Below are 15,822 nucleotides of genomic sequence, written 5' to 3' on the forward strand. Positions count from 1 at the left end.
AAATGAGGAATATGGGGGTTACACTACGCTCCCCCAAGGCATAGAATGTCCCGGGGTGGGGGTCACAAGGTTATTGTGGGGAGGTTGCAGTACTGCTACCCTTTCTTCTGCACTGCTGCTGGTGATGGCGCTGCCTTCAGAGCTGGCCAGCTGGAGAGCAGTGGCTGCTGGCTGGGAGACCTGCTCTGAAGGCAGAGCCTCTGCCAGTAGCAGCGCAGAAGTAAGGATGGCATGATATGGTATTGCCACCCTTACTTCTGCACTGCTGCTTGCAGAGCAGAGCTGGACCCTCAGTCAGCAGCCACCGCTTTCTGGCTGCCCAGCTCTGAAGGCAGTGCAGAAGCAAGGGTGGCAATACTGTGACCCCCTTAAAATAACCATGTGACCACCCCTGCAATTCCCTTTTGGGTCAGAACCCCCAATTTGAGAAACACTGGTCTCCCCCTGAAATCTGTATAGTATAGGGCAAAAACCACACAAAAGACCAGATTTCAAGGGGGAAGACCAGATTTCATGGTCCGGAATTTGGTAGGGCCCTAAATATTATTATTCATTTCTAATTCTACTTTTATTTAAATAGCCTATCTATTGCTCTGAACAGTTTAACAATAATTAAAATAATTGTAATTGTTAATTATTATTTATTATGCTAACAACTTTACATGTAGAGAAACAAATTATATATAGAGTAAATAAACTGTCAGGGTGGAATCTGAACATTGCTTGGTGTGTGTCCCATGCATCTTCTGTGCCCTGGCAAGATATCACACAACCTCCTTTGAGGTGGACAGCAGGATTTCCATCTTGCTGTTGATTGGCCCATCAGGTTATTATGGGTGGTTTTCAGGTCATCAAACAGACTCTCTTCTGTGCCTATCATCCTGAAAAGGAAATGGCCTCAACTTATTTCAGCGGCTATCTCTCCGATTTACGTTGTGTAGGATTTAACAGATTCTTTCCGTTTGCATGATCAGAGTAGTGGGGACTGAATAACATTTACTACCAGTTTTGGCATGACTGTCTTCAATTGCTTCCACCTGTTTCTGTGACTGTTTGCTGCTCACAGTAATGGGATAGTCCCTCTTCAACCCTCTAAAGCAGGGATGCCTTTTTTGTCTCATAATTTGGTTTTCTAAGCAAAGAGGACTGATCTTCCAAATTGTCATGATTTGGGTTGATGCTTATGTTGGTAAGGGAAAAATGACTGAGTCCCAGAAAATGAAGACTGGAGGCATTTGCTTCTGCACAATGTCTCCTTTTTATATACTTAAAACTTTGTATTGTTACAAATTGTACAGTTTTCACAATGCTTATATTTATTTATTGTGTGGGGTTAAGAGTGCCAAAAATCAAGCAAATACAAGCTTTCTGAAACTTTCATTTAACATATGTGTCAGAGGAAATAGCATCCATATGTAGTATTTTTGGTGCAATTATTTGAGGGTTAATTTAATGAGTCAGCTTGTCCATATGATTTTAGTGTTTGAAGTTCTTCTGATGTATTTTGAAGACGTTTATTATGTAAAGTTGTATCTAGTTCCAAACACCGCAGATAACAAAGTACTGTCTGTATATCTTCAGTCAGAGCAATTTTTAGTTTTATTTCTCAGCAGTGCTGTGGATAATTCAGTTTCAGCTTGACGCTGTAAAATTTCCACAGTGGTGTTTATAATTTATTGCCTTTTATTTTAAGACATGCACATTTTGGCAATATAGTATCTTGACATTTCAAATCTCTGGGTGTTCCTTATGAACATTTGTAGGAGTAATATCTAAATTGTGAGATAGGAAATTCATCCATGAATTAAAGGATCTCACTTCTATCGGAAGAAGAGAGTTTCAATCCCAATTAGGTTTCCCAAGTCATTAAAGAAGGATCAGAGTTCTATATAAGATTGTATTGGACTAACTTGTATGCCAAAGCTCTTAAAGTAGAACTAATCTTTTTTTTTTCTATTGGAATAGATTCTGTGTTATGGGAAAATTAATAATTTATCCAATATCTGAGTTGCATCTACTGTTGTCAGCTAAATCATTTAAGTTGTGTGAATATGTTAATTGAGTTCCCTTCGGAAATGTCTAGGGTAAATATAAATTTTTTTAACCAGTCTGTGGAAATATCTTTGCTTTTTGCTCTGTTATTCCTTCATGATTGTTTTATTGTGGCATCGAGAATTGAAACTACTTAGATCATTACAACAATGATTGATGGTCTGGAAAATCTGCTTTGCAGTGACAGACTTAAGGAGCTCAATCTATTTACCTTACCAAAGAGAAGGTTAAGAGGTGACTTGATCATGGACTATAAGTAGCTACATGGGGATAAGATAAATGATACTAGAGGCCTTTTTAATTTAGCAGACAAAGGCATAACAAGATTCAGAAGCTGGAAGTTTGTCAGAAAAATTCACATCGGAAATAAATGCGGAGTTTTTGCAGTGAGGGTGATTTAATGTTGGAACAGCTTACCAAGGGATGTGCTCAGTTCTCCATCTCTTGGAGTCTATAAATCAACAATGTATGTCTTTCTAAAAGATAAGCTTTAGATGCATGAGAAATTATTAGGCTTGATAGCGGAATCACTAGGTGAGATTTTATGGGCTGTGTTACACCGGAAATCAGGCTAGGTGACTCTAATGGTTCCTCTGGTCTTGCAATCTATGACTTTGTTTCCCATGCATGTCTTTCCATTACTGTTACTGTTCAGTTGTGCTACTGCGTGAAGATGTTGGTATAATTTGCTGGCTGCTGTCACTCGCAGTTAGTCACTTTCTCTACCACAGGAAATTTATTTTCTTGGCTATGATATAGTAGAGAATCTGAAAGCAACAGCATGTTGGCCAGCAACAGCATGTTGGCTAGAGAGGGGAAGTAGAATCTGGAATAGCAGTATTAGTAATAATATTTAAGATGAAAATTGGGAAAAACTTCATTAGAATTAATTTTTAATTTTTTTTTTTTGTTTTCACCCAGGGATTAAGTTATTTTAGATTTGGTTTTGCACAAATTATCAGTATTCCATACTTATAGACATGCAGTTACTTAATAAGAATACATCTTTCTAATATCTGTCATGCATGTCTGCTTAAAAATGCATAACCTTCTAAATGCTTTTTGGAAGCTGAAACACAGCCTCACCTTTCATACTAATAAAGAGCACAGTGCCAAGCACAAGATGACAATCCCGAATCTCACAATAGATAAGTGGGACACTCTCTGGAATAGGCATGTATATGTCAAAAAGAACAGGATAAAGTTCTAAATTGACAGTGTCTCTTCCCACCCTCTCCCTTTTTGTCTGAAATGTTTTAAACCTACTGTCATGACAAGTAACACCTCAGATTATAAAACATGTATTGCTAATTTGGTTTGTAATAAAATGAATGAAGATGCACACATGCACAAAGTTGTTGTGAGTCTCAGGCCTGGTCCACACTAACCCCCCACTTCGAACTAAGGTACGCAAATTCAGCTACGTTTATAACGTAGCTGAATTCAAAGTACCTTAGTTCGAACTTACCGCTGGTCCAGATGCGGCAGGCAGGCTCCCCCGTTGATGCCGCGTACTCCTCTCGCCGAGTTGGAGTACCGGTGTCAACGGCGAGCACTTCTGGGATCGATCCCAGAAGATCGATTGCTTACCGCTGGACCCGGAGGTAAGTGTAGACCTACCCTCAGTAAATTTGGCATTTCAACTTAGATCCTCCTTTGAAAGATGCTGCTGAAGTTGTATCAGACAAGTATCTGAATGTTCTGTTGATGAAGAATCATATGGAAACAGAATCTCCCTATAAAAGTATTCAGAAAACCACTTTATTGAAACAATTTCTCATTTTTCTTTTATTGGCTATTTTCCAACATTGGAGAAAAATACCAGTGACAGCATACAACATTCTCAGCATAGCACAAGTATATGACACAGCAAGCTTCTGAATTAAAAGTCAGTCATCTCTCATAGCTGGACAAAGCCTTTAATACAGAGCTTTTGAAAACGTTCTTCTTTTGTATTCTGTTTCAATTGACAGAGTTTACAGTTCTTACAAAGCCTCAGAAAGATTGGCTGTATAATTCTTCATAAATTTCAGTTTAGTCCTTGGATGACTTTTTCCAATAGAGCTGAAGTGGTTAATTCTGTAACTTAATGCGGAAGGTGAAGCAGTAAAGTATTATTCTATACTTCAAGAATTACTAAGTATGCTGCATGAGTTCCAATCAAAATAGGCCTCCTGTGTTGCATTGCTATGATTTCACTTGACTGAACAAGAAATGTCCTATCCGGTATTAGTTAAAATCCAGTTTTCCATGCCTACTCAATTCTTTCAGTGCTTGATTGCTCGATAATTATATAGCATTGAATAGCTTCAGAATTTATATAAGAGCTTATTTTTCTCTCATCTATGTTTTAGACACATCTTTGTTAGTTAAATGTAGTCTTCTGGGAGTAATGTTCTGTGGAAGATTTGGTTGGCCTCAGTTGAAACCTAGTATGAAAACATGTTGATGCATACCCAGCCTATGGTCCTGTTCAGACCTCTTTTTTTAGTTTAAACATTAGTTAAATAGGAATCCTGTAAGTAAACTATTTGCAAACACGTTCCTTGTCAAATAATTATATAATATTATCGATATGAATACATGGGAAGTTAAATAAGTTTGACTAATATCATGCATAAAGATTTCTGACATTTTCTATCAATAATTACTTGTCCTTCTCTTGTTGGGTTACATCACTTTACATCACCTGAACCTCCAGTAAAAACTACTCTATTCCTAAAGGAGTTCATGGTCAATAAATACGAGTAGTGATTGCAACATCAAAAAAGTAATACATCAAAAAGTATTATAGTTAAATTTTCATTGCTTATTGCAGCCTGATTTAGGCTCAGTTCTGCTCTTAATGTTTGTAAACTGTAAGAGTGGTTCAACGGCACAAATAGTTATGGGCTCTAGTTTCGGAATGAGTACTCCCAGATACTCTACAAGATGTCTTACAATGCTTTCTTAAAATCTCTTACTATCTTGTGCTGTGGATGCCATCAAATCTCTCAAACTAAGCAGGATTGAAGTGAGTGATCACGGTGTGGTTTTAAGAGATTTGAATGGCTTGGCTATGCCTGCGGGCTCTCCTGTATGGACTTGAGAGCAGTAGTCATGCAGTTTAAAGTATTGCATGTTATATATTAGATATTAAATCATGTGCATGGTATGAAATTATAAGTGAAACTGGAAATCTCTGAGTTGTCCTTCGCATGTGCGTGGGACCATTCTGAAATTCAGCCTGCTTAGTAGGAACTGTTATACAGAATCAGTTTTGCCCTCAACCTATTTTTATAACAGAATGCAGATATTTTTTTCATCAATGAATCCATCTATAAGTAACCCACACACCTCCTGGTTGTGATGGTCTGTCCCATCGAGTGGCACCGAGACTACTTAGAAAGCGAGAAAGAGGGAGAGATTAATGAGTCTGCTCTACAGCCTTTGCTGACAGCCAGTTGGCTTTTAGCTCATGCAGTAGAGGCCCATGCACTAAGCTCCAGAGATCCCAGGTTCGATCCCGCCTGCCGACAATCGGGGTCTATCGGTGTTACATATACATTTGTCACTAAATTGTAAAGAAAGGACCTTGTTTTCTCAGAGCAGCTATGGTTGCATAGGGGTTAAAATTAACAAGATGGAAATCACAAGTGCTATCTGGTACTAAGAAGTTAATTCTTAATGTATTAGGTCAAGCACATTTAGGGAAAATTCTATAGAGAAGAATTTCAGAAGGTCAGATATTTAATGGATGTTAATGCATTACAGTATGACCACATTTAGAACCCTGACTAGACTGGTATGGTGATGTCTAGAGCACAATAGCTTATAGCTTTCTATACACCCTAGTATCTGGCCCAGAAACTAGTTTCAGATGAAGATGTTAATGTATTCTGCATCTTTTGTCTTTTCAAAGCCTGATTTATTTGTTGCTAATAATGATGTAATGCATTTATACTGCACATAATCTCAGGATGTTCTGTAGGTCAAATATAGTTAAAAGCATTAAACAGATACTTTCAGTTTAGATTTAAAACTGAAATAGATTCATCTTTCTAAATAAGAAAAGGAAGGGGCAAAAGCATAAAAACCTCAATCTTTAAATGTCTCCAACTTATATTTTGTACAAAGCAATAAATTAGCAGAATCAGACCATCTATACAACTGCTATAAGCATAATGAAAAAAGTTAGTCTGAAAGATATCATACTGTGTGTATCCCTTATCTCTCACTCACAATTTTATATTAGTACTGTTCTTTTTTAATGATGTGCTGTTTTGTATATACATTCCAGTGGTATATACAATTTGCCATGAGCTTAAATCTACTTTCAGATAAATGGTTACAAGTTAATCAAAATCAATGGACATCAGGCAAAACCAGATTCTCCTCCTAACACTGACACAAGAATGATGGTGCTTGGCCAAGAGAACCCTCCTTTCTAGTGATCTATAGTGCCACTGAATAAAAGCCCTTGTCTCCAACTGGTGTTTTAGGTAATTGGGCTTTTCTATTTTAATTCTGGCTGTGTCTGGAAACTTCCTCTTCTCCACGTGGATACTAAAGAGGTTTTTCATCAGATCTCTCATTATTTGCCTTTAATAAGACTAGGATGTTCAGGCTAATGGTGATGTTGAAAAATGTTTCCCTTTTCCTGGTATCAGGATCTTAGTGAATAATGAACAAGAGGAGTTGTGCAGTATGCCGATATCCCTACATCTCCGATCAGTGCATCTTCTTTTTTACTTTTTTATTTTGAATTTTAACTTAACTGTTACTTTAAAAAAGGAAGTCCTCTCTTCCTCAAAACTGCTACATTTAACTTTTGTATTGTAAATGTGGCATAATGCTCTTTCTGTTGTATATACAGACAGTTAACACTATTTGAAACATCAAATAAGCAAGAAAAGGTTATAATTTAATGTTTTACTCACACTTCTATCACTTTCACAGAAGAGTTTTTACCATTTCTGTTCTTCAGGTTTAGAGCAGTAAAGCTATTTGACTTTATCATTTTTTTTATTGATATAAAATCTCTGATTAAGGAACGCACATCTTTGAAGCCTCTTTTACAGCTAAACCCCAAAATAGAATTCCTACATTCACGTGCTTTTAAAGTGAATTTTCCATGTTGCACTTCCTTTGACAACTCTGCTTTCAATTGAGAACAAAGATGTTACTATGTCCAATTTAGTCACATGTTTGTAAATGATGAGCTTCTGATGCCAATGATGGCTTTGTTTTTACGTTTATTAGTCCAGGCTCTAGTGCAGTTTAACTTGTCCTGAATTTACTCTACTGATTCAGAGCTACATAGTCTACATTATCTTCCTCCTGCCTGAATGACATTCTTCATTGATGAGACCTGCTTCTAGTTCACCTTGGGGAGAGGTCAACAGGAAAATGTAACTTTTTTTAACTTTATATACAAACTTGCTCAAGTGTTTGATTTTTCATTTTAGTATATTTGGAATATTGTTAACTTGCATCTAGGGTACTCAGATATTATGTCACTTGCGTGTGCTTTCACCGTGACCTGAGGCTGGACTACTGCACTTCTCTTTTCATTGGCTTTACTCTTAGCTCTATCAAAAGATTTCAGTTAATTCAAAATGAGACATAACTAGTGTTATTAGTCATGACAAATGTTCATATGCTACCCCCTATTTTAGTTTTCTTCATTGGCTTTCAGTATTTTTGGCTTATTTATGTTTGTTGGAATTATAAAAACTTGCTTTTGACATATAGTCTAATTTGTGAGGCTTGTTAAACTTTTACACTGCTAGGTTGTAAATAGATATACAATGTATGCTTATAAAATTACAAAAATTTTTATATGAAAAGAAATACTGTCATTTGCTAGAAATAATAATGCTTTCATTCTCATCAACATTCTTCAGTATTTTCAAGAAAAATCTGAGAAACACTAGGATATAGAACACTAATGCGATACAGAGGAACCCTTTAGGTTTGCCTAATTTTGAATGAAAGTGTTCACACAGGTTTAACTAATTTACTTTTCTGGATGTCCTTGTGTAGACAAGCCCTTAGCTCTTCATTTCTAATGCTCTGTTGTTGATCTGTTATTAATTTGTTTGTAATTTATTTATTACTAATCCTGATTGCTTTTACATCTTAAAGCATTGGTGATCCAAAGTTTCAGACAATTCAGTTTTTGTTAACTACACCTCTGCTTCGATATAACGCGACCCGATATAACACGAATTCAGATATAACATGGTAAAGCCGTGCTCCGGGGGGGGGGGTGGAGCTGCGCACTCCGGTGGATCAAAGCAAGTTCAATATAATGCGGTTTCACCTATAACGCGGTAAGATTTTTTGGCTCCCAAGGACAGCGTTATAGCGAGGTAGAGGTATATTTAACTGATCTGTTATAAAGTAACTTTTTCTAGTATGTTTTCTGAAATTTTATTTTATGTAAAATATGGTTTCCCTACTGAAAAGTGGTCAGGTCAAATGATTTGGTTTTGTGTAAGACTATTTTGCAATATCATTCTGGGGTTTACTGAAAGGAGTGTCATATGTAAGTCACAGCAGGTAATTGTTCCACTCTAGTCAGTAATGGTGAACCTCAGCTGGAGTACTGCATCCAGTTCTGTGCATCACACTTCAAGAAAGATGTGCACAAATTAGAGAGAGTCCAGAGGAGAACAACAAAAATGATAAAAGGTTAGAAAACATGGCCTCTGAGGAAAGGTTGAGATAATTGGACATGTTTATTCTAGAGAAGAGAAGACTGAAAGGGGACATAAGTCTTCAAATATGTAAAAGGTTGTTATAAAGAAGGTAGTGATCAATTGTTCTCCATGTCCACTGAAGATAGGACAAGAAGTAATTGGTTTAAATTGCAGCCTGGGACATTTAGGTTAGATATTAGAAAGTTTTTCCTAACAATAACAATAGTTAAGCTCTGGAACAAGTTATCTAGGGAGGCAGTGGAATTCCAGTCATTGGAAGCATTTAAGAACAGGTTAGACCAGGGGTCGGCAACCTTTCAGAAGTGGTATGCCGAGTCTTCACTTATTCACTCTAATTTAAGGTTTTGCGTGCCAGTAATACCTTTGAATGTTTTTATAAAGTCTCTTTCTATAAGTCTGTAATATATAACTAAACTATTATTGTATGTAAAGTAAACAAGGTTTTAAAATGTTTAAGAAGCTTAATTTAAAATTATATTAAAATGCTGAGCCCCCCGGTCTGGTGGCCAGGACCCGGGCAGTGTGAGTGCCACTGAAAATCAGCTCGCGTGCCGCCTTCGGCATGCGTGCCATAGGTTGCCTACCCCTGGGTTAGCCAAACCCCTGTCACGGAAAGTCCTGGTATACTTAATTCATTCAAAGCATGGGGGGTGGTAGACTAGATGACCTTCTGAGGTCCCTTCCTGCTCTACATTTTGATGGTTTGTTTCATAGAATTTTCCAATTAAAAGCATAAATCTAATTAGATTGATTGTGATTATTTGATCCAATATAATTAAAAATCAGAATGTTTTCATGAATTAGTCCATCTTTCAGTATAGCATATAGTATTGTATCTATTGATTTGAAAAAGAAGAATCTTTAAATGGTCTAAAATAGTAAAAGGGCAATATTATTAAAAACTATTTATTGATATTGGACTAGCAAATGCATGTATATCATTTTATTGTTGAGAATGATCAAATTTTACCCAGGTTTAGCAGGAAACTTAGGACTGAATCTAATACATTGGTCTAAATCTGAAGTCCATCTGTATAACCAGATTTTTTTATACTTTATTTTTCATGTTGGAAAACTTTAGTGCGTTGTAGCACTCTAGATACATCAAGAAGTTACTCTTCAGCTGTAGATGCTAATAGCTCTAATTTTACAAACTTTTTTTTTTAAATGTTGGATGTTATGATGGGCAAAGGATTTTGTTCTACCAAGAAACGGTTGTATAATCTCTTCAGATTATTAATGGAATTATGATATTTCTTTGCCAGCAAGTTAAAGAAGTATGGATTGGATGAATGGACTATAAGGTGGATAGAAAGCTGGCTAGATTGTCGGGCTCCATGGGCAGTGATCAATGTCTCCATGTCTAGTTGGCAGCTGGTATCAAGCCAAGTGCCCCAGGGGTCGGTCCTGGGGCCGGTTTTGTTCAACATCTTTAGTAATGATCTGGATGATGAGATTAATTGCACCCTCAGCAAGTTTGAAGATGACACTATGATGGGGGGAGAGGTAGATATGCTGGAGGGTAGGGAGAGGGTCCAGAGTGACCTAGACAAATTGGAGGATTGGGCCAAAAGAAATCTGATGAGGTTCAACAAGGACAAGTGCAGAGTCCTGCACTTAGGAAGGAAGAATCCCATGCACCACTACAGGCTGGGGACCAACTGGCTAAGCATCAGTTCTGCAGAAAAGGACCTGGGGATTACAGTGGATGAGAAGCTGGATATGAGTCCGCAGTGTGCCCTTGTTGCCTAAAAGGCCAACGGCATATTGGGCTGTATTAGTAGGAGAATTACCAGCAGATTGAGGGAAGTGATTATTCCCCTCTATTTGGCACTGGTGGAGCCACACCTGGAGTATTGTGTCCAGTTTTGGTCCCCCCACTACAGAAGGGATGTGGACAAATTGGAGAGAGTCCAGCAGAGGGTAACGACAATGATTAGGGGGCTGGGGCACATGACTTACGAGGAGAGGCTGAGGGAACTGGGGTTATTTAGTCTGCAAAGAGAAGAGTGAGAGGGGATTTGATAGCAGCCTTCAACTACCCGAAGTGGGGTTCCAAAGAGGTTGGAGCTCGGCTGTTCAGTGGTGGCAGATGACAGAACAAGAAGCAATGGTCTCAAGTTGCAGTGGGGGAGGTCTAGGTTGGATATTAGGAAACACTGTTTCACTAGAAGGGTGGTGAAGCACTGGAATGGGTTACCTAGGGAGGTGGTGGAATCTCCAGCCTTAAAGGTTTTTAAGGCCCAGCTTGACAAAGCCCTGGCTGGGATGATTTAGTTGGTGTTGGTCCTGCTTTGAGCAGGAGATTGTACTAGATGACCTCCTGAGGTCTCTTCCAACCCTAATATTCTATGATTCTATATTATCAACAGGGATAGATGATTTTAGTAAAGAAAAATACTTTTAATGAAGCTTACAAGTATTACATTTTCTAAGAGGTTGTTAAATGTGAGGTCATTAATTTGAAATGCATTTGCTTTTTTTTTAAATTAAATTCCTTTCTTAACCCCCACTATTTTCAGATGTTTGCTTAATGCTCACAAAGGTATTTACCACAGTGAGATACAGCTTCAGATTTCTCCAGAATTGTATTGACCTTTATTTGAATAGTGTGCACTAGACCAGAAGAATAATTCATCTGCAGCTTATATCCTTCTATGAACAAGTGCTGAATAGAGTTTTGCCATTTACCTAATTCAACTCAATTTCCTACTACTTAACTTGTCAATTAGTGGAAAGTGAACTGCATTATTGCAGACTACAAATGTTAGCTTACAGAAATGGATCCTGAGTGATTGTTCATATTGTTTTGTAATCATTCAATGACTTACAAAGAGGGGGTGTTACTTTGCCACTGTTGGTTAAAGGTATGCGTTAATGCATCTGAAATGTTATCAGAGACAGCAAATATGGTATGCTACTCAAATGACATGATAGACTTGTGTAAGGGACAATTCTTACAACAAATAGGTTATCCAGGGCAGATTCTTGGCTCTTCTATGCTTGCTTTGCAGTACTGTAGTGGCACAAAGCAGCTGTAAAGCTAGCATATCCGGCTGAGGATCCTCCTTGTGTAATGGGAATTCCCAGTATTGCCAACATGAAATGTTAAAAAATAATGAATCCGGGTCAAATAATCATGAGATTAGCTTAAAAATCTCAAAATTTTAAAATAAAGTTTGTCTTCTTATTTCCCTTCTGGCTTTTGAGCTTCTTTTGGGTTGGGATCATGTTTTCAAGCTTTTCTCCCCAACCATTAAAGCTGGAAACATACTTAAGGGGGGTGGGTGAAAAGCAGAGAATTTCACACTATCTCCAGGAACTGGGATCTTAAGAAAGCCCTCCAGTATGGTGAGTCTCCTGATAAAGTTGGGAGAGCTGGCTACACTGCCAGTGGCATATAAAGTAACAGCTTCTCTTCTTCACCATAGCGACTAGTCATGTATGGGGCTTTCCCAAGGAAATGGCATGTGATTGTAGCGTCCCCATGCTCCCATGTATTTCCTTTTGGCACTTGTGATAGAGCGAATGTATTCCATGCCTGGCCGAGGCAGAAGGGCTGAGAAAGGAAACCTAGACCATAATAATTACCAAAGCTTCCAGGCTTGAGCTGGGTGGGGTGGGGTGCATGGTGCTGACGTCTGTGACCTCTTAGGCTATGTCTACATGGGGATAAAAACATGCAGCTGGCCCGGGGCAGCTGACTTGGGATCTCAAGACTTGAGCTTTGGATCTGAAAAACTGCTGTGTAGATGTTTGGGTGTGGGCTGAAGCCTGAGCTCTGGGACTCTGCGAGGCTGGAGGATTGCCGAGCCCGAACATCTACACAGCAATTTGTAGCCCTGTAGCCCGAGCCCTTGTGTAATGGGCTGAATCAGCTGACCCACCATGGCCGTGCTGCAGGGGTTTTATTCAGGGCCGGTGCAACCCATTAGACGACCGAGGCGGTCGCCTAGGGTGCTGCGATTTGGGGGGCGGCGACCGCAGCGGTATTTCAGCGGCGGGACCTTCTGCCGCCTCTGTGGGGGAGCAGCATTTCGGGGCGGGACCTTCCGCTGCCTAGGGCGGCGGAAAAGCTGGCAGCTGGTTTTATTTCTATGTAGATGTTCACTTAGGTTGCTGGAAGGGGGAGGTGGCAGTTGCGATTGCTAATTGCAGAAGACGTAAGAAGAAGCTGGGGCTTGTAGAGGGGAGGGAGAAGTGCTGTCATACCTCCTTCTAGCCTATGAGGCTGCTGAATCAACCTGCAGGCCAGGAAGGAAGGAAGCCAGGATGGACAGACGGGCAAACCAACGGGGAATTTACTGTCTGTCTGACACAGAAGGCTTGCATCTGAAGAAGTGAGGTTCTTACCCATGAAAGCTTATGCTCCCAGTACTTCTGTTAGTCTCAAAGGTGCCACAGGACCCTCTGTTGCTTGACACAGAAGGGTTATACCAGAAATGCCAACTACAGTAAAGACTGTTTTGTAGAGGCCTTTCTTGGAGCTGAAGGAAGCCACCTTGTATTTGTGTGAGTGTGTGTTTTGTTTTGTTTTTGTTTTTCCTTTCGCTTAGGCTTCAGGAAGCTGCGACTGATGTCTTGTTCTTTTCTGAACCTGGCTTACCAGGGCATAAGAAAGAACTAACTGGGACAGTTTGCAGCAGTATGGCTTATTACACCACTCCTACAATGACTGCTTGTACTCCAGATTCTCAGCATCCTAGTTTTATTTTTTTAAAGATGTTGAAAATGCAAACCATGTGCAAATAATGCACAAGTCTGATGCCTGAATCTTCAGAGTGCATGAAACAATAGCTCTAAAAGATGTAACCCTATCAATTTGTCTCACTGAGGGTGCTAACTCAGTTGCCAATTATGATGCTATAAATGTCAACATACTTAACTGTGTTATTGCCATTGTGTAGATCTAGTATGGTCTTCTTAATTTACTCTGAGTGACAGCTCATTTTGGTTTCAGGTGTGGGTGGACATGGGAGATCTTTTGCTACAGTTACTATCTAAGACTACAATAACAGCCCAGGATGTGTCAAGAGACCTAAATTGCAAATTGTATGTCAAGTGGTGGTCATGTATCTCTTGGTCATAAACGCAGGGACTATTCCTATCAGTTCTGATGGTAGATTTGAGCAATTTGTAAACATTAGTTTGTCTTAGCCTAACAGAGATGCAGCCGGCATGCTCTTATCTAAGCCCCAATCTTCAGCAGACACCAAGTCATCTACTTTATTGCTATTATTGAATCAGCTCTACTTTTGGGTACTGCAAACACATAAACATACTTCAAGAAGGAAAGACTCTTCCCGTATGCTAATCTCAGCTTCAACATTTTCCTCCATCTCCACACCAAAGGAACTGTACCCTGGTAAAAGTGACTCATAGCTTTTTTTCTTGCTATGTCTAAGGGTCACTTCTTTATATTCATTCTTGTCAATCTTCTTCCATAGATATCCCGAAACACCCTCTTCTCCTTTATGCTTTCTCATCCTTTCATGTTTTCTGTGACTCTGTCCTTTATTGGTTCTCTTATTTAGTGGACTACATCTACAGTTTTAGTAGATCCTCTTCTTCCTTTCACCCTTCTTCTAGGATTGTCACCCAGGGCTCCATCCTCAGTCCTCCCTTTTTCACTGTACACTTAATCTGTTATTGATGAGACTCAAGTCTCTTGCTCATCTTCATCTTCAACTTGCATCTTTACAACAACTTCTTCTGGATGTCCTGCAACTTGCTAACCAAATAGGACAGACTCACTCAGGTAACACATAACATGTGACTTCTGTTTTATGATCATTCTAACCCAATATGAAATAATAAAATGAAATACTGAAAAATACTATAAATTACTTAGAACATAAAAACAGCCATACTGGGTCAGATCAATGGTCCAATGGTCCATCTAGCCCAGTATCCTGACTTCCGACAGTGGCCAATGCCAGATGTTTCAAAGGGAATTAACAGAACAGGCAGTCATCAAGTGACCTATCCCCTCTCTTCCACTCCCAGCTTTTAGCAAGCAGAGGCTAGGAACACGTAGAGCATGTGTTGCATCCCTGCCCATCCTGGCTAATAGCCATTGATGGACCTATCCTCCATGAATTTTGGTTCTTTTTTAGAATCCTGTTATAGTTATGGCCTTCACAACATCTTCTGGCATGGAGTTCAACAGATTGACTGTGTGTTATGTGAAGAAATATTTCCTTTTGTTTGTTTAAATCTGCTGCATATAAATTTCATTGGGTGACCCCTAGTTCTTATGTTATGTGAAGGAGTAAATAATATTTCCTTATTCACTTTATCCACATCAGTCAAGATTTTATAGACCTCTATCACATACCCCCTTAATCGTCACTTTTCCAAAGTGAAAAGTCCCAATCTTTTTAATCTCTCCTCACATGGAAGCTGTCCCATATCCCCTAAAAAGCAACAGAGGGTCCTGTGGCACCTTTGAGACTAACAGAAGTATTGGGAGCATAAGCTTTCGTGGGTAAGAACCTCACTTCTTCAGATGCAAGGCTTGCATCTGAAGAAGTGAGGTTCTTACCCATGAAAGCTTATGCTCCCAATACTTCTGTTAGTCTCAAAGGTGCCACAGGACCCTCTGTTGCTTTTTAGGGGATATGGGACAGCTTCCATGTGAGGAGAGATTAAAAAGATTGGGACTTTTCACTTTGGAAAAGTGACGATTAAGGGGGTATGTGATAGAGGTCTATAAAATCTTGACTGATGTGGATAAAGTGAATAAGGAAATATTATTTACTCCTTCACATAACATAAGAACTAGGGGTCACCCAATGAAATTTATATGCAGCAGATTTAAACAAACAAAAGGAAATATTTCTTCACATAACACACAGTCAATCTGTTGAACTCCATGCCAGAAGATGTTGTGAAGGCCATAACTATAACAGGATTCTAAAAAAGAACCAAAATTCATGGAGGATAGGTCCATCAATGGCTATTAGCCAGGATGGGCAGGGATGCAACACATGCTCTACGTGTTCCTAGCCTCTGCTTGCTAAAAGCTGGGAGTGGAAGAGAGGGGATAGGTCACTTGATGACTGCC

Source organism: Trachemys scripta, chromosome 1, assembly GCF_013100865.1.
Source record: "Trachemys scripta elegans isolate TJP31775 chromosome 1, CAS_Tse_1.0, whole genome shotgun sequence".
In the NCBI taxonomy this organism is placed as follows: Eukaryota; Metazoa; Chordata; order Testudines; family Emydidae; genus Trachemys; species Trachemys scripta.